This window comes from Triticum aestivum, chromosome 6D (assembly GCF_018294505.1).
Source record: "Triticum aestivum cultivar Chinese Spring chromosome 6D, IWGSC CS RefSeq v2.1, whole genome shotgun sequence".
Taxonomy (NCBI): domain Eukaryota; kingdom Viridiplantae; phylum Streptophyta; class Magnoliopsida; order Poales; family Poaceae; genus Triticum; species Triticum aestivum.
Window position 1 is genome coordinate 91,680,844 of NC_057811.1, and position 14,615 is coordinate 91,695,458.

Here is a 14,615-nt window from a genome sequence, read left to right on the forward strand (position 1 = left end):
TGCGGTGAGGCCGGACACTAAGCTCTGAGGCTCCCTAAGGTTGGTGCGGCCGTGAGGCCGCCCTCAGTTGTTTATCACCAGCGCGGAGCATCATGCTTCCACTTGTGCACGAGCATAGCCGCTCCTCGGCAGTGTCGATGGCCAGCGCGGAGCATGGTGCTTCCACTGGTGCGTGGGAGGGGACTCCCTACTGCGGAGAGCCCCCGGGGCGTGTACAGCCCCGCCGTGACATGTGGCTTGGATGGCAGGGCTAGACGTGGTGTATCTGGGCACTCGTGAGCCAGTGCGGGACTCATGAGGCCCTACCTCAAGGTGGGTTGCGCCTGGTATTGGTTTTTGTTCGCTGCACTGGTCCTGCGAGGTGGTCAGACAACCTGTGCCGAACGAATATCCTGAGGTTATCGCATGAGAAGGCCAAGCACCAACGGCCCCAGGAGGTGACGTGAACGGGGCCGGCCCGCCAGACAAAGCCCAGCCGCTGGATTTATCGACGCTGCAGGGACGGGCCCAAGCACAGACGCCATGCTTAACCTACTCACGTGAAGGATCCTGAAGAAAGACGGCCGGCGCGCGGCTCCCATGATGGGTGACGATCGAGTAGGTAATAGTCATAGGTAGATCAAGCATGGAAAGCATACTGGCTTAAGTAAATGCAGGAAGGATACCTGCCACTGGGCCAGGCCCGAGCGGCTTGGGGATGATGCGGCCCGAGGGGTGCCCCCAGCAAGGTAGGCTAGAGACATAAAAAGGAACACATGCCACAGGGACGGACCCACGCGGCCTGGGAATGATGCAGCCCGGGGGGCGTACCCAGCTAAATAAACTTGGAAAATGTCACCTGGTTTTGTTGATGCAGTGATGCTGGGGTAGTTGAAGGTACGCGGCGAAGGGGTCGCTCCTCACGAGCCATCGGGGCCCTGAGCCTCGGGAGGCTCTGGGGGTCCAGGCGGTTTCTTGAGGACCGTCTCCATCTCCATCAGGACGGCGTGATGCCTGGCCTCCTGGGATGCCAGGGCACGCTGCAAGTTGTGCTGGTAGGCGGACGCCACACTTGGCAGGCCGAAAGGCATGCGAACGTAGCTGTGCGGTGGACCCTCGCAGCGTCCCACGCGCGAAGGCCAGAAGAGCTCCTGAGATGCAGCCCTATTGAGCCCTGGGACGTCGATGCAGACGCGCAGCCCGGCATCCTCGCCTGGATGGGGAGCTGCGCTTGCTGAGTGGCGGACGCCACGCTTGGCCCTTGCGTCTTGCAGCTCCTGAGTGGTCCTGGTGATGAACTCCTGAGCGGTGGGCGCTCCTCGCCCTGTGTTCTCCTGAGGGAAGCGTGTCGTGAAGCACGCCTCCAGGTGGTACCCGGGCGCCTCCCTCGTGATGTTGGCAAGGTATGAGGCCCTCCAGAAGAGAGCTCCCGAGCCCTACCCGAGAAGGGCGCCGGGCGCACTTTCCTATGCGAGGGAGGGAGGCGCCCCAAGCGCGGGCGTGATCCTGACGAGGTACCGCTCGCGACGCCACCCTCCTGAGGTCCTGCATGGCGTAGCTGCTTTTTCTTCTTGGGGGTGGCCTCAGGAGGGCACTCGCCCTTGCTGTCGGGGTCGCCGATTGCTGCAGCTTGGAAGCGCGCTCGAGGGAGCACACCGCGTCTCTTTCTTTGCACGGGACTGTGATGATTCCGCCGCTTCCTGGCATCTTGAGGATGTTGTAGCCATGATGGGTCACCGCCATGAACTTGGCTAGGGCGGATACCCGAGGATGGCATTGTATGGCAGAAGGATGTGCGTGACGTCGAAGTCGATGAGCTCGGTGCGGTAGTTGTTGCGTTCTTCGAAGGTGACTGGGAGGCGGACCTGCCCGGTCGGGGTAGTGGAGCCGTCGGTCACTCCTAAGAAAGGCTTGGTGGGCTGAAGCTGGTCGTAGGGCACTTGAAGGTTGTCAAATGTGTCGACGGACAGGACGTTGAGCCCTGCGCCGCCGTCGATGAGGGTCTTAGTGACTTGCACATTGCTGATGACTGGGGAACAAAGCAACGGTAGGGCGCCAGTGGTAGCCGCGCACTTGAGCTGATCTGCCGAACTGAACATGATGGCGCACTTGCACCATCTGAGTGGGCGCGTGGCCTCGAGCTTGGGGAGGACTGCATTCACTTCACGAGCAAACTGTTTGAAGATACGCTGCGAGGCTGGGGCCTGAGCTCCGCCCAAGATGCAGGCAATAGCACGCGGCTCCTGGAAGCCCCCAGCCCCCTCGTCTTAGTGGTGGTCGTCATTCCTTCTTGGTGGTGGTGGTAGCGGAGGAAGACCGGCGTTGCCGTGAGGACGATCTTCGCGAGGCTGGTCCTTCCAGGCGCCCTCGCGAGGCTGATCCTGCCAGCGGTCCTCACGAGGCCGGTCGCGCCACTCCTAGCGCGGGCCACAGTCATCCCAGCACCCGCCACCACGTCCTCCTCCTCGGTCGTAGCCCCGGTCTTTGTGCTCGGGGCGTCGACCGAAGCATCCTTCTCGAATGGCTCTGAGCTCTTGACAGTCACTGGTGTTGTGGCTATGCAGGTTATGGAAGGCGCAGAATGGTCGGCTGCTCTTGGATGAATCAGGCTGGTCTCTGCCGCGCTTGGTGTCCGGCTCCACCGCGAGCACGGCTGCTCCCTTGTGCTTTACGTCATTGGCCATGGCTTTCTTCTCCTCCGGGTCCGCAGCTGGGAGCTCGAGGAGGGAGAGGCGCCCCTTCTAAGCTCTTGCACATTTTGGTCGCCAGGTTGAACAGCTCCAGGGACGTGCAGAGCTCCTCGTGGATGGCGAGCTCCTCCTTCTTCTTGACGTCACGGACGCCATCAGAGAACGCGAAGATGATGGCCTCGTCCGTCACCTTGGGGATCTTGAGGCGAACGTTGTTGAAGAGCTGGATGTACTTGTGGAGGGTCTCTCCTGGTTGCTGCTTGACGCGGCGTAGGTCACCCGCGGCCAGAGGGCGGTCGCGAGTGCCCTGGAAGTTGGCGATGAAGCGGTTGCGCATCTCGTCCCAGGAGGAGATCGAGCTTGGAGGCAGGTTGAGGAGCCAGGAGCGGGCACCATCTTTGAGATCCATGGGGAACCAGTTCGCCATGACATTCTCGTCGCCGTTGGCCGCCTCGATGCTCAGCTCGTAGAGCTGCAAGAACTCCGCGGGGTCGAGGGTGCCGTCGTAGCGAGGAGGAAGATCCGGCTTGAACTTTCCCGGCTAGGCAACACTACGCAGCTCGGGGGTGAAGGCGCGACAACCGACCGTTGTCACCGGGGCCTGTCTTGGAGGCGGGACTTGGTCTTAGCACCTGCGCGCCGCGACGGCAAGCGGCGTGGGGCCTTGCCGCAGCAAGCGATCCTGGCGTGGCGGTGCGGGGAGTGGTGGAGCGTTTTCTTAAGGTCGAGGGACTTCTTGGAAGCTTCTCTCTTCTTGCGCGGGTGCCAGACGCGGCAGGTCACGTCGTGCGGCCGCGCGCCTTGGTGCCAAGGCTCCGTTTTGGGGCAGAGGTGGTGGAGGCGCTCCATGGGCCACGCCGCCCGCAGCTGGTGGAGGGCGAGGCAGCGAGAGGGACGGCGCAGGGGAGCCCCCTGCGGCGCTGACAAGCTCGGCGATGCGGTCGAGCCAGTCCTCGTAGAGGTCGTCGATGGGGCGGTAGCGCAGGAGCTCGCGTGCCATGCACAGAGCTGTTGGAAATATGCCCTAGAGGCAATAATAAAATGGTTATTATTATATTTCCTTGTTCATGATAATTGTCTATTGTTCATGCTTTAATTGTGTTATCCGGAAATCGTAATACATGTGTGAATACATAGACCATAACATGTCCCTAGTGAGCCTCTAGTTGACTAGCTTGTTGATCAATAGATGGTTACGGTTTCCTAACCATGGACATTGGATGTCATTGATAATAGGATCACATCATTAGGAGAATGATGTGATGGACAAGACCCAATCCTAAGCATAGCACTAGATCGTGTAGTTCGTTTGCTAAAGCTCTTCTAATGTCAAGTATCATTTCCTTAGACCATGAGATCGTGCAACTCCCGGATACCGTAGGAATGCTTTGGGTGTACCAAACGTCACAACGTAACTGGGTGGCTATAAAGGTGCACTACAGGTATCTCCGAAAGTGTCTGTTGGGTTGGCTCGGATCGAGACTGGGATTTGTCACTCCGTATGACGGAGAGGTATCTCTGGGCCCACTCGATATTGCATCATCATAATGAGCTCAATGTGACTAAGTAGTTAGTCACGGGATCATGCATTACGGAACGAGTAAAGTGACTTGCCGGTAACGAGATTGAACGAGGTATTGGGATACCGACGATCGAATCTCGGGCAAGTAAAGTACCGATTGACAAAGGGAATTGTATACGGGATTGCTTGAATCCTTGACATCGTGGTTCATCCGATGAGATCATCGTGGAACATGTGGGAGCCAACATGGGTATCCAGATCCCGCTGTTGGTTATTGGCTAGAGAGGTGTCTCGGTCATGTCTGCATGATTCCCGAACCTGTAGGGTCCACACACTTAAGGTTCGATGACGCTAGGGTTATAAGGAAGGTTTGTCTGTCACTACTGAATGTTGTTCGGAGTCCCGGATGAGATCCCGGACGTCATGAGGAGTTCAGGAATGGTCCGGAGGTAAAGATTTATATATGGGAAGTCACCATACGGTCACCGGAAATATTCGGGGGTATACCGGTATTGTACCGGGACCACCGGAGGGGTTCCGGGGGTCCACCGGGAGGGTCCACCTGTCCCGGAGGGCCTTATGGGCTGTAGGTGGAAGGGAACCAGCCCTTAGTGGCTGGGCGCCAACCCCCCTAGGGCACATGCGCCTAGGGTTTGGGGGGACCCTAAAGGGGGGCGCCCCCTTGCTTGGGGGGCAAGCTCCCTTCCCCCTTGGCCATCGCCCCCCTCTAGATCTCATCTAGAGGGGCCGGCCCCCTTCCCCCTTCTCCCTATAAATAGAGGGGTGAGGGGAGGGCTGCAGCACCACATCCAAGGCGCAGCCCCTCCCCTCCCCAACACCTCTCCTCCTCCGCGTGTGCTTGGCGAAGCCCTGCCGGAGAACTGTCACTCCACCACCACCACGCCGTCGTGCTGCCGTTGGAGCCTTCTTCCTCAACCTCTCCCTCCTCCTTGCTGGATCAAGGCGTGGGAGACGTCACCGCTCCGTACGTGTGTTGAACGCGGAGGTTCCGTCCGTTCGGCGCTTGGATCATCGGTGATTTGGATCACGACGAGTACGGCTCCATCAACCCCGTTCTCTTGAACGCTTCCGCTCGCGATCTACAAGGGTATGTAGATGCACTCCTCCCCTCTCGTTGCTAGTAAACTCCATAGATTGATCTTGGTGATGCGTAGAAAATTTTAATTTCTGCGACGATCCCCAACAGTGGCATCATGAGCTAGGTCTATGTGTAGTTTCTATGCACGAGTAGAACACAAGTTGTTGTTGGCGTCGATTTTGTCAATTTACTTGCCGTTACTAGTCTTATCTTGATTCGGCGGCATCGTGGGATGAAGCGGCCCGGACCGACCTTACACGTACGCTTACGTGAGACAGGTTCCACCGACTGACATGCACTAGTTGCATAAGGTGGCTAGCGGGTGTCTGTCTCTCCCACTTTAGTCGGATCGGATTCGATGAAAAGGGTCCTTATGAATTGTAAATAGAAATTGGCATATCATGTTGTGGTTTTGGCGTAGGTAAGAATCGTTCTTGCTAGAAACCTATAGCAGCCACGTAAAAGTTTGCAACAACAATTAGAGGACGTCTAACTTGTTTTTGCAGCAAGTGTCATGTGATGTGATATGGCCAGAAGGATGTGATGAATGATATATGTGATGTATGAGATTGATCATGTTCTTGTAATAGGAATCACGACTTGCATGTCGATGAGTATGACAACCGGCAGGAGCCATAGGAGTTGTCTTAATTTATTTATGACCCGCGTGTAAACTGGAATGTCATGTAATTACCTTACTTTATTGCTAACCGTTAGCCATAGTAGTAGAATAATAGTTGGCGAGACAACTTCAAGAAGACACGATGATGGAGATCATGGTGTCATGCCGGTGACGATGATGAACATGGCGCCCCGAAGATGGAGATCAAAAGGAGCAAAATGATATTGGCCATATCATATCACTATTTGATTGCATGTGATGTTTATCATGTTTTACATCTTATTGCTTAGAACGACGGTAGCATAAATAAGATGATCCCTCGCTAAAATTTCAAGAAAGTGTTCCCCCTAACTGTGCACCGTTGCGAAGGTTCGTTGTTCCGAAGCACCACATGATGATCGGGTGTCATAGGTTCTAACGTTCGCATACAACGGGTGTAAGCTAGATTTACACACGCAATACACTTAGGTTGACTTGACGAGCATAGCATGTACAGACATGGCCTCGGAACACAAGAGACTGAAAGGTCGAACATGAGTCGTATAGCAGATACGATCAACATGAAGATGTTCACCGATAATGACTAGTCCGTCTCACGTGATGATCGGACACGGCCTAGTTGACTCGGATCATGTATCACTTAGATGACTAGAGGGATGTCTGTCTGAGTGGGAGTTCGTTAATAATTTGATTAGATGAACTTAGTTATCATGAACTTAGTCTAAAAAACCTTTACAATATGTCTTGTAGATCAAATGGCCCACGCTAATGTTGCCCTCAACTTCAACGCGTTCCTAGAGAAAACCAAGCTGAAAGACGATGGTAGCAACTACACGGACTAGGTCCGTAACCTGAGGATTATCCTCATAGCTGCCAAGAAAGCATATGTCCTTGAAGCACCGCTAGGTGATGCACCTGTTTTCCCAGCAACTCAAGACGTTCTGAACGCCTGGCAGTCACGTAGTGATGATTACTCCCTGGTTCAGTGCGGCATGCTTTACAGCTTAGAACCGGGGATCCAAAAGCGTTTTGAGTAGCACGGAGCATATGAGATGTTCCAAGAGCTAAAAATGGTTTTCCAAGCTCATGCCCGGGTCGAGAGATATGAAGTCTCCGACAAGTTCTACAGTTGTAAGATGGAGGAGAATAGTTCCGTTAGCGAACACATACTCAAAATGTCTGGGTTGCACAATCGCTTGTCTCAGCTGGGAGTTAATCTCCCAGATGACGCAGTCGTTGACAGAATCCTTCAGTCGCTCCCACCTAGCTACAAGAGCTTTGTGATGAACTTCAATATGCAGGGGATGGAAAAGACCATTCCCGAGGTATATTCAATGCTGAAATCAGCGGAGGTGGAGATCAAAAAGGAACATCAAGTGTTGATGGTGAATAAAACCACTAAGTTCAAGAAAGGCAAGGGTAAGAAGAACTTCAAGAAAGACGGCAAGGGAGTTGCCGCGCCCGGTAAGCAAGCTGCCGGGAAGAAGACAAAGAATGGACCCAAGCCTGAGACTGAGTGCTTTTATTGCAAGGGAAACGGTCACTGGAAGCGGAACTGACCCAAGTACTTAGCGGATAAGAAGGCCGGCAATACCAAAGGTATATGTGATATACATGTTATAGATGTGTACCTAACCAGCGCTCGTAGTAGCTCCTGGGTATTTGATACCGGTGCGGTTGCTCATATTTGTAACTCAAAGCAGGAGCTGCGGAATAAGTGGAGACTGGCGAAGGACGAGGTGACGATGCGCGTCGGGAATGGTTCCAAGGTCGATGTGATCGCCGTCGGCACGCTACCTCTACATTTACCTACGGGACTAGTTTTAAACCTCAATAATTGTTATTTAGTGCCAGCTTTGAGCATGAACATTGTATCTGGATCTCGTTTAATGCGAGATGGCTACTCATTTGAATCCGAGAATAATGGTTGTTCTATTCATATGAGAGATATGTTTTATGGTCATGCCCCGCTGGTCAATGGTTTATTCTTAATGAATCTGAACGTGATGTTACACATATTCATAGTGTGAATGCCAAGAAATGTAAGGTTGATAATGATAGTCCCACATACTTGTGGCACTGCCGCCTTGGTCACATTGGTGTCAAACGCATGAAGAAACTCCATGCAGATGGACTTTTGGAATCTCTTGATTATGAATCATTTGACACGTGCGAACCATGCCTCATGGGCAAAATGACCAAGACTCCGTTCTCCGGAACAGTGGAGCGAGCAACCAACTTATTGGAAATCATACATACTGATGTGTGCGGTCCAATAAGCGTTGAGGCTCGCGGTGGCTATCGTTATGTTTTCACCCTCACTGATGACTTGAGTAGATATGGGTATGTCTACTTAACGAAACACAAGTCTGAGACCTTTGAAAAGTTCAAGGAATTTTAGAGTGAGGTTGAGAATCAACGTGACAGGAAAATAAAGTTCTTACGATCAGATCGTGGAGGGGAATATTTGAGTCACGAATTTGGCACACACTTAAGGAAATGTGGAATTGTTTCACAACTCACGCCGCCTGGAACACCACAGCGTAATGGCGTGTCCGAACGTCGTAATCGCACTCTATTGGATATGGTGCGATCTATGATGTCTCTTACCGATCTACCGCTATCATTCTGGGGTTATGCTTTAGAGACTACCGCATTCACTTTAAATAGGGCTCCATCGAAATCCGTTGAGACGACACCGTATGAATTATGGTTTGGAAAGAAACCTAAGCTGTCGTTTCTTAAAGTTTGGGGTTGCGATGCTTATGTCAAGAAACTTCAACCTGAAAAGCTCGAACCCAAGTCGAAAAAATGCGTCTTCATAGGATACCCTAAGGAAACCATTAGGTATACCTTCTACCTCAGATCCGAAGGCAAGATCTTCGTTGCCAAGAACGGGTCCTTTCTGGAAAAAGAGTTTCTCTCGAAAGAAGTAAGTGGGAGGAAAGTGGAACTTGATGAGATGACCCCTCTCGAACCAGAAAGTAGCACAGCACAAGAAAATGTTTCTGTGGTGCCTGCACCGACTAGAGAGGAAGTTAATGATGACGATCATGATCAAGTTACCACTGAACTTCGTAGGTCCACAAGGACACGTTCCGCACCAGAGTGGTACGGCAACCCTGTCCTGGAAATCATGTTGTTGGACAACGGTGAACCTTCGAACTATGAAGAAGCAATGGCGGGTCCAGATTCCAACAAATGGCTTGAAGCCATGCAATCCGAGATAGGATCCATGTATGAAAACAAAGTATGGACTTTGACAGACTTGCCCGATGATCGGCGAGCGATAGAAAATAAATGGATCTTTAAGAAGAAGACGGACGCGGATGGAAATGTTACCATCTATAAAGCTCGACTTGTCGCTAATGGTTATCGACAAGTTCAAGGAGTTGACTATGATGAGACCTTCTCACCCGTAGCGAAGCTGAAGTCCGTCCGAATAATGTTAGCAATTGCTGCATTCTACGATTATGAAATATGGCAAGTGGACGTCAAAACGGAATTCCTTAAGGAAGAATTGTATATGATGCAGCTGGAAGGTTTTGTCGATCCTAAGAATGCTGACAAAGTATGCAAGCTCCAGCGCTCAATCTATGAGCTGGTGTAGGCATCTCGGAGTTGGAACATTCGCTTTGATGAGATTATCAAAGCGTTTGGGTTTACGCAGACTTATGGAGAAGCCTGTGTTTACAAGAAAGTGAGTGGGAGCTCTGTAGCATTTCTCTTATTATATGTGGATGACATACTATTGATGGGAAATGATATAGAATTCTTGGAAAGTATAAAGGCCTACTTGAATAAGTGTTTTTCAATGAAGGACCTTGGAGAAGCTGCTTACATATTAGGCATCAAGATCTATAGAGATAGATCGAGATGCCTCATAGGTCTTTCACAAAGCACATACCTTGACAAGATATTGAAGAAGTTCCATATGGATCAGTCCAAGAAGGGGTTCTTGCCTGTATTGCAAGGTGTGAGATTGAGCACGGCTCAATGCCCGACCACGGCAGAAGATAGAGAAAAGATGAGTGTCGTCCCCTATGCCTCGGCCATAGGGTCTATTATGTATGCCATGCTGTGTACCAGACCTAATGTAAACCTTGCCGTAAGTTTGGTAGGAAAGTACCAAAGTAATCCCAGCATGGAACACTGGACAGCGGTCAAGAACATCCTGAAGTACCTGAAAAGGACTAAGGATATGTTTCTCGTTTATGGAGGTGACGAAGAGCTCGTCGTAAAGGGTTACGTCGATGCTAGCTTCGACACAGATCTGGATGACCCTAAGTCACAAACCGGATACGTGTATATTTTGAATGGTGGGGCAGTCAGCTGGTGCAGTTGCAAGCAAAGCGTCGTGGCGGGATCTACATGTGAAGCGGAGTACATGGCAGCCTCGGAGGCAGCACATGAAGCAATCTGGATGAAGGAGTTCATTGCCGACCTAGGAGTTATTCCCAATGCATCAGGGCCGATGACTCTCTTCTGTGACAACACTGGAGCTATTGCCCTTGCCAAGGAGCCCAGGTTTCACAAGACGACCAGGCACATCAAGCGCCGCTTCAACTCCATTCATGAAAATGTTCAAAATGGAGACATACATATTTGTAAACTGCATACAAATTTGAATGTCGCAGATCCATTGACTAAACCTCTTCCACGAGCGAAACATGATCAACACCAGAACTCTATGGGTGTACGATTCATCACAATGTAACTAGATTATTGACTCTAGTGCAAGTGGGAGACTGTTGGAAATATGCCCTAGAGGCAATAATAAAATGGTTATTATTATATTTCCTTGTTCATGATAATTGTCTATTGTTCATGCTTTAATTGTGTTATCCGAAAATCGTAATACATGTGTGAATACATAGACCATAACATGTCCCTAGTGAGCCTCTAGTTGACTAGCTCGTTGATCAATAGATGGTTACGGTTTCCTGACCATGGACATTGGATGTCATTGATAACGGGATCACATCATTAGGAGAATGATGTGATGGACAAGACCCAATCCTAAGCATAGCACTAGATCGTGTAGTTCGTTTTCTAAAGCTTTTCTAATGTCAAGTATCATTTCCTTAGACCATGAGATCGTGCAACTCCCGGATACCGTAGGAATGCTTTGGGTGTACCAAACGTCACAACGTAACTGGGTGGCTATAAAGGTGCACTACAGGTATCTCCGAAAGTGTCTGTTGGGTTGGCTCGGATCGAGACTGGGATTTGTCACTCTGTATGACGGAGAGGTATCTCTGGGCCCACTCGATATTGCATCATCATAATCAGCTCAATGTGACTAAGTAGTTAGTCACGGGATCATGCATTACGGAATGAGTAAAGTGACTTGCCGGTAACGAGATTGTACGAGGTATTGGGATACCGACGATCGAATCTCGGGCAAGTAAAGTACCGATTGACAAAGGGAATTATATACGGGATTGCTTGAATCCTCGACATCATGGTTCATCCGATGAGATCATCGTGGAACATGTGGGAGCCAACATGGGTATCCAGATCCCGCTGTTGGTTATTGGCTAGAGAGGTGTCTACACACTTAAGGTTCGATGACGCTAGGGTTATAAGGAAGGTTTGTATGTGATTACCGAATGTTGTTCGGAGTCCCGGATGAGATCCCGGACATCACGAGGAGTTCAGGAATGGTCCGGAGGTAAAGATTTATATATGGGAAGTCACCATACGGTCACCGGAAAATATCGGGGTACCGGGGGACCACCGGAGGGGTTCCGGGGGTCCACCGGGAGGGTCCACCTGCCCCGGAGGGCCTTATGGGCTGTAGGTGGAAGGGAACCAGCCCTTAGTGGCCTGGGCGCCAACCCCCCTAGGGCCCATGCGCCTAGGGTTTGGGGGGAACCCTAAAGGGGGACGCCCCCCTTGCTTGGGGGGCAAGCTCCCTTCCCCCTTGGCCGCCGCCCGCCCTCTAGATCTCATCTAGAGGGGCCGGCCCCTTCCCCCTTCTCCCTATAAATAGAGGGGTGAGGGGAGGGCTGCAGCACCACATCCAAGGCACAGCCCCTCCCCTCCCCAACACCTCTCCTCCTCCGCGTGTGCTTGGCGAAGCCCTGCCGGAGAACTGTCACTCCACCACCACCACGCCGTCGTGCTGCTGTTGGAGCCTTCTTCCTCAACCTCTCCCTCCTCCTTGCTGGATCAAGGCGTGGGAGACGTTTCCGCTCCATACGTGTGTTGAACGCGGAGGTGCCGTCCGTTCGGCGCTTGGATCATCGGTGATTTGGATCACGACGAGTACGACTCCATCAACCCTGTTCTCTTGAATGCTTCCGCTCGCGATCTACAAGGGTATGTAGATGCACTCCTCCCCTCTCATTGCTATTAAAATCCATAGATTGATCTTGGTGATGCGTAGAAAATTTTAATTTCTGGTACGATCCCCAACAAGAGCGGCCTGCGCGTCCACGGGAGCGCGACGAGCGTGGGATGACGAATCGGCCGGGGTCAGCGACGGAGTGGCGGTGCTGCCGTCCCGCTGCATCGAGGGATGCAGCGAGGATGCTTGCTGCTCGTTCCCCGCCGGGCCGGTGGCGGCGTTGGCGGCAGGTGACGGAGAACGACGGGGTGGCCCACCGACGGGAGCCATCTGAGCGAAGCGGGTGGCGAGGGCAGCCCGGCGCTCGGCGCGAGCGCGGCGTGCGTCCGCCATGGAGACGATGAAGCAACGGGACACAAAGCAACGGAAGGGAACCTTCGACGCACCCCTACCTGGCGCGCCAAATGTTGGATCTCGGGTTCCGGCAAAACCCTTAAGGTTCGAACTCTGGGGTGCGCGCGAAGTTCTCCCCCTTCCGATCCACGTCCTAGCTTTGCTAAGATCTCAAGGGCTAACTCGACGAACTCGCAACACAAAGATCACAAGATTTATACTGGTTCAAGCCACCATTGTGGTGTAATACCCTACTCTAGTGTGGTGGTGGTGGATTTCCTCTTGGGCTGAGGATGAACAATTACAAGGGGAAGAACAGCCTCCTGAGGTTGAGGTGTTCTTGTGCTTGGTGTGTGGGTGAGGATTCTCTCTCTCTCTCTCTCTCTAGACTCCGTTTCCTCCTACTGAGGTGTCTAGTCCTATTTATAGAGGCCTTGGTCCTCTCCCCAAATATTGAGCGGGAAGGGATTCCGCAACGGCCAGTTTGAAGGGAGACAACTAGTACAAGCTATCCTGACAAAAGTAGTCTTCGCCTGCCAAAGGCTCTGTTGGTGATGCCGCCTTGGGCTCCACGGTGACCTCCGTCTTGCTGTCCTGCTGGTCTTGGTCTTGTTGCACTGATATGGAAACCTTTGCTTGATGCCTCGGTACTCCACGCCTGCGCTTGCCCCCCCTTAGAGCCAAAGAGGAAACAAGGACACTGTGCACGCTGGCGCCCACCTGGTCTCGGTCATCATGGCTCCCGTCATGAGAACCTCGCGAGGTTTGCCCTGCCTTGATCTCTCCGCCCCTCTCGAGCCAACCTGGTGAGGCCGCTCCCGAGGAGGACTTGTGTCGCCCGACTCGCGAGGCTTGGCCCCTCGCGAGGGTCTTGAATGCTTGTTGGTGAAGATGGGCCGTACGGGTCCACTTGCAGAGCCACGCTGTGGGCCGCAGGCAGGCAAGTCTGGGGACCCCCATTCCCAGAACGCCAACAGAGTCCACCTCGCCCCTCTGCTCTTTGTGTTTCTGTCTTGGCGTTGCTCTCGTTGTCTTGTGGTCTTCGCTTCCTCCGCCCCGCCAAGGGTGGCCAGGGGCGTGGTGCTACGACTGCCCGCGCACAAGTAAAGGGGTGCAAGAAGGGACCCCTACTTTTGTACACCGACAGGTAGAAGCCGATGATGGGCTACTTTCAAGTAATAAACGGTCACAAAGGAGTCAAAATAGCATATATCATAAAAGCGTTTGTATTCAATATACGAGTGATGCCTTCCGTAATCACCGTTATAAAGCCATAAATATGCATCAATTTGACTTAAGATTTTGGCCAAGCTGGGTTGCCTGGCTCCCATCTTTACCCCTTATGTTCCCGATTATTCGATTAGGGGGTAAAGGGCGAGCACTTCTGTGATTATTACTACCAGGTCATCCGGGTTAGTACCTCAGACTGGGTGAAGCCGAAAGCTAGCTGTCTTAAGAATATAATTGGTCCTCCGCAAAAAAGAATATAATTGGTCAACAACGACAGAAGTGAAAATTTTGGTTCATTAAGACCATAGAGTGCAGGAACTTTCCTCACACAAAATCATCAATATTTTCCTCCCACACTGATCAAAGGTGAGGTTTCATGATCATGGTTAGCATGACATCCCAAAGAAAGGAACCGATAGCAGGACTATTTTCTTTGGAAGATGTTTCTTACGTTAAATAGTAATATAACATATCTCTCTGCGTGCCTTTGTTTATAAAACCATATGGCTGGATTGCCTTGTTCTCCATGAATCTTTGCCCTTATAATGGTTTTATAAAGTAGGAAAACGCTCCTCGGCTACTGGCTAAGGAGGTTGAAGCCGATGTTCAGTCAACGAAGTTCGTACGATGCGAATCCGAGCATTAATGATGTAAAGTACTTTGATACATTGAATCATTACACATACTGGACAAAGTTCATTTACTTCAAGTCGTCTATTAAAAAGTAGAGGGCACAGTCTTGTTGAGACAGTCGAGCAGCCAGAATGGAATTTTGTGTCAAACGAATA